Source organism: Panthera leo, chromosome A1 (assembly GCF_018350215.1).
Source record: "Panthera leo isolate Ple1 chromosome A1, P.leo_Ple1_pat1.1, whole genome shotgun sequence".
Classification (NCBI taxonomy): Eukaryota; Metazoa; Chordata; class Mammalia; order Carnivora; family Felidae; genus Panthera; species Panthera leo.
In genome coordinates, this window is record NC_056679.1 from 2,985,804 (window position 1) to 2,991,731 (window position 5,928).

Below are 5,928 nucleotides of genomic sequence, written 5' to 3' on the forward strand. Positions count from 1 at the left end.
ATCTGAGCTTTGAATTTCTTGCCATCTCCATATCACTAGATATTAGCGTTCTTTTGATTTTTCCCCCCCAATATGTACAAATGTAAAAAACACTCTGAGCTTGCGGGCTATAGTTTGCTCACCCCTGTTATCCATGGAAAGTGTGTAATATGGAACCAACGTGCAGCCTACGTGGGTCAGAATGAAGGCAGCAAGCACCATGAATGGAGGAAACCATTTTTCCCGAAAGGACAACACGATGATTCACTGTGAACTTCCTTTCAATTGGCTTCCGATAAACTTTTGTTGGTTCTTATGGCCGCTCCGGGCTTTAGCATTCTGCATGTGCTCTGTGTTGCCCTGAGTCCCTTGGGGTCTCGCACAGGCTTGAGCCTCAACTAGGAGGTGCCAGTGTTCTGTCTGCACAAGACGTATTTCTGCCAGTGCCTTCTCTTCTGTGTTGAGAACATCATGACTGCTGTGCCTGTTGCTTTGGCTGCAGGGAGGAGAAGACTTTTGGAGGGAGAAAGAAGATTCCTAAGGCGTCTATAGCCCTGAGAGGTGAACCAGAGCTGTTGGAGAGGACAATCCGCTGGTCTGGACAAGATTCTCTTTGGCCTCCTTGGATTTCTCTGCACACCCGGGTTTCTCCAGTCTGTGTGAGGTCTTAGGTGTCCTATTCTTAGTAATAAGGGAAAGGGGAAGCATAAAGAGAGGTTCTTCTTTCTTCCCCGAACAGCATTTTTCTAACTATAAGTGAGTGAATTTAGCAATTCACACATCCTGAGGCCTTTACCCTTAGTCTACATAAAAGTCTAGATGTTACGGCAGCTGGAGATTTCTAAAAGACCACTCCTAAAATTTAGCCCCCAATTTTTTTCTTTTTTTTTTTTAAAGCTTTTAACTTTTAGACAATTTTAGATATTCACAGCAAAATTGAGGGGAGGTACGGAGATTTCCCACATAGCCTCTATTCACACACATACCGCCCCCCCCAATAGTCCCCACCAAGGGAGTACGTTCGTTACAACTGATGAACCTACATTGACATAACATTATCACCCAGTTCCAAAGGCTACTTAGGGTTCATTCCTGGTGTTGAATATTCTCGGGGTTTAGACAAATGCATAATGACAGGTGTCCATCATTATAGTATCATGCAGAATACTTTTCCTGCCATAAAAATCCTCTCTCCTTCACCGATTCATTCTTCACTCCCTGCTGAACCCTGGCAACCATTAATCTTTATACTGTCTCCATAGTTTTGCCTTTTCCAGAATGGCATATGGTTGAAATCATACAGTATGTAGCCTTTTCAGATCAGCTTCTTTCATTCAGTAAGAGGCATTTAAGATTCCTTTGTGTCTTTTCATGACCTGATAGCTCATGTCTTATTAGTGTTGAGTAATACTCCATTCTATGGAGGTACTACAGTTTATTTATGCATTCAGCTACTAAAGGAAACCTTAATCATTTCCAATTCTGGGCAATAATAAATAAAGCTCCTATAAAAGTCACGTGGAGCGTTCTGTAGGGGAGACATTTCAGTCCTTTGGGTAAGTACCAAGGAGTGCAATTGCTGGCTCATACGGTTACGAGTATGTTGAGTTTTGTACAAATCTGCCGAACTGTCTTCCAACATGGCTGCGCCATTTTTCACTCTCAACAGCAACTAATGAGAGTTCCTGTTGCTCCATAGCCTCACCAGCATTTGGTGTCATCAGTGTCCTGGATTTTAGCTATTTTAACTGGCATATAGTGGTATCTCATTGTTGTTTTGATTTGCATTTTCTTGATGACACATAACGTGGAGCATCTTTCCATGTGCTTACTTGCCATTTATATATCTCCTTTGGTGAGGCATGTGTTAAGGGTCTGTGGCCCATTTTTAAAACCGGTTTGTTTTCAGGTTGACTTTTTAGAGGTCTTTGTATATTTTGGATAATGGCCCTATGTCAGATGTGTCTTTTGCCAATATTTTCTCCTAGTCTGTGGTTTGTCTTCTCATTCTCTTGATGTCTTTTGCAGAGCAGAAGTAATTTTAATGATGTCCGACATGTGAATTCGGTCTTTTAGGGATCATGTAGGTTTTCTCCTATGCGATCTTCTAGGATATTTATAGTTTTGACTTTTACAGTTAGGTCTATGATCCATTTTGAGTTCATTAAGATTTTTTTTAATGTTTGTTTTTGAGAGAGCATGAGTCGGGGAGGGACAGAGAGAGAGAGAGGGAGACACAGAATCCGAAGCAGGCTCCAGGCTCCCAGCTGTCAGCACAGAGCCCGACGCGGGGCTTGAACCAACAAACCTCAACATCGTGACCTGAACCGAAGTTGGACGCTGAACCGACTGAGCCACCCAGGCGCCCCCATTTTGAGTTCATTTGTGTGAAGAGCATATTGCCTGTGGCTAGATTCACTTGTTTGTATGTGGATGTCCCCTTGTTCCAGCACCATTTGTTGCAAGACTCTCTTTGCTCCAATGCACGGCCTTTGCTCCTTTGACAAAGACTGACCGAATGTATTTGTGTGGGTCTATTTCTGGGCTCTCTATTCTGTTCCATCAATCTGTTTTCATCATCACCACTACCACACTGTCTCCATTACTGTAAATTTATAGTAACTCTCGAAGTTGGGTAGCATCAGTCTTCCGACTCTGTTCTTTTTCTTCAATATTATGTCCCTTAATTACTTTTGTAAACTTACCTTTGACGTGAAATGAAATGAGACATAGAGACAGTAGGATTTGGAATCATCAGAAATCAAACTCACCCTGGGATATTTTAATTCCAGGAATATTTTTTTCTGGAGCTCATTCCAGAGATAGACAAAGAAATGGAGTAAGGCTGAGGAAAGATTTATGTACATCTTTTTTTCTTTTTCAGTAAGTCTTGTGTTCCAACTCCCATTTGTCACATAGAGCCACATTATCTGATACTTTTTCTTGAAAATAAAAAATGATACATTCACATAGAGACGGAAAGGTATTTTCTTAGAAACTCAAGGAGCAAAATCAGCTGTCAATAAGCTTTTGGAAGGAAGGCAAAGGATTTGCTAAGAATGTGAGCGTGATAGAGCATTTCTAGCAATATTTGAGACACTATTTGCAACACCTGTTCTAAACTAAATAGAACATTCTATGGAAGCATTTGGAAAAAGCAACTTCATCCCGCCCACATCTTTTCTGTTATCACAGAACTACAGAATGCCAACATACTCATATCATTATGGACACATGTGTCAAATTGATCACACTCCAAAATCTCTATGATCAAAAAGTTCTCAAGTAATTTTAGTCCTTGACATAATCCACTTCTCAGTTTCAAGACCTTTTTAAACTGTTTCCACGAAGGCCGACTTAAAGTCACCCATGTGTGCAGAACGAAGAATGGAATGAGAAACATCACATAGCATCAAAATGCAGAAGGGGCTCTCATTTCAAAACAAAACCAATATTTGGGTTTGCCTTGCCCGCACAACTGTACTTTTGCACAAATGTCTTGGTTTCGGGCACATGGTTCTTTTATTCAAAGGTTAAGAGTAGGGGCCAGGGTCTGTTCTGATTTTACGGTTCAATTTTCAAAAATTTGTAAGCCATAAGGACGAGTTCACTCTAACTTCTCCAAACAGTTTCCATACAGGGTTACCATCACTGGAGAAAAATGTACTTCACGGTGATTTGTTCTACGTGGGCATCACACAGAATTTGGTAAATGGGTCCAGGCCCACTCAATCCACGCACCCATAATCTAAATAAGACACATAAGCATTCAGGGGGACCGAGGGCGGCTCATCCTGCTGTGACAGAACTGCGTCTGTCTCCACGTTAATGACTCTCCTCCGCAAGTTTCCCCCTGGGACACCCCTCTCAATGGAGAGTTAGTCCGTCCAACAGAATCTAAGCGACACTTCAAAGAAGTGAGTTTTGAGAAAGAGTAAGAAAACAGCTACCCGGCCCGACGAAGCGAACATTTCTGGTAAGGCCTGCCGGGCAAATGTTCTTGGATGCCGGGGCTACAGTCACACAAAGCCTGACGGCGACACTGTCGAAGACACGGGCAGACGGAAGCATGAAATACGTGAGAAAAAGCGGGGTCCTCACTCTCAGTGCTTTCAGAATCCGGACCAGGTAGACTGGCTGTGGGAAGCGGCCAGACACAAAACACAAGGTAGCAGGGAGTCTCGCAGCCGTCCAGAGAGCATCTGTGCCCCAATCCTAGGGGTTAAACAGTTAATGCACAGCCCCAACAGCAACTGTGCGTGGACCCTGAGCGTGCAACCCCACAGCCCAGCGCTGGCTCGGAGCAGGGTGGGGCTCCCAAAGGAGCACAAAGTCACAGACGGAATGCGAGAACTCCGCGGAGCCAACCGGGGGCTATAAATAGAGTCAGATCCTGCAGTCACCGCTGGATCTTGGCAAAGACATCTCAAGATCACAATCGGAGCGCGGGGGGCACCCAACCTGCCAGGGGAGGAGGGACAAAGTAACACTTTAAACGCCGCGGGAGGGTGGGTGGTGACTCACCGTCCATTCACTTATTCACCCCACGAAAGAATAGATCGTGGTTTGGAGTCAGATGCTGCCTGCTTTTACCAGTGATGTTCCCGAACATCAGGGGATCGCCTCTCTGGGACGATGTCGAGATAGAATCAAAATGGCAAAAGTGATCTCGGGGTGACAATCCGTACTTTGTTATGCTGGACTCGCTCCTTGCTTTGGGGAGTGTTTAAGAAGAAAATTCTGTTTCTTGCTGCGGCCCCTGCGTCTATGGCCCCGTGGGCCCCCGGGGACGCTGAGCTGACAAGGTTGCCTCACAGGAGAGGAAAGCCTCGTTCCGGACGTTCGAGAAGGGCACCCTGAGGGGGCATCTGACGCCCTGGCGGCTTTCCGACAGCAGGTGGCCTGGGGCGACTTCTACAAGGCAATGGACAAAATATTCACAACCTGCTGGTGTTTTACATTACAACGAGCTTAGAAGACACGGGGGAAGGTACATTTCTCCTGAAATTAAAAACAATAAAAGAAAAAGTTAGTGCGGGCCCTCTATACTATCAAACCTGGATTATGCCAAGCGTTTGATAAATGTTCCCTAGGGGACAAAGGTAGCAGTATGCTGGCAATCAGTCAGGGAACGGGGTGCAGAACGGACTCTTAGAGAACCACAGACCCTCGGATGAAAACGTCACTTGTGATGGGACTACCGATGGTTTTAAAGCTGCAGGCCCAGCAAGTTTGGTAGACAGCCTCACGGAGCTCCACACGCCCTCACCTGGCTCTCTCGGTTCTCCCCTCTTTCCTTTCCTTTGTCCCCCGCTGTTCCTTCCACCTCCTGCCGGTGCCTTGGAGACCAGGAGATAATCACAGAACCCCGGCGAGCGATTTCTTCCCCACCCTGGGGTACTGATTTTTCTCAACACGGGTCTGGAGACCACCTTGAGGGGTGACAGGGTAATTCAATTTCCAATCCCATTTCGTTCTTGGTCTCCGAGTAGAGACTGCCCACAAGGCACCAATTAGGGGAGACAAGAGGCCAAAGGAAAATAGAAGTTTGCTACTGTATTGCATGTGTGTGTTTTGACATTTAGTTTGAACTTCAACCTGGCCTGTGCTCCTTCGGGAGCTTTTAAAAAGAAATAAACTTCGTCTCATTACCATCAGATACAATGATGGGGGAAATGGGCTGGAAAAATCCTGAATCTTTTCTGAGCCCTATTTTGCGCCTACAAAGAGAAGGGCAAATTCTTTACTGCTGTGCCACTCGGCTATTATGTTTAACAATCTAATTAGAAAGGCGGGTAGCCTATTCCCATTGTAAAAGCTAAGACAGTACGCACAAGCAAATCCAATTAGACAGCTGTCCTTTACAGATCGGAGCTGCCCTCCGGCCAGGTTCTAATGAAGGACCCGCCACCCCAGCCCCTCCCCGCAGCCCCCAGGAGATGGGTTTTG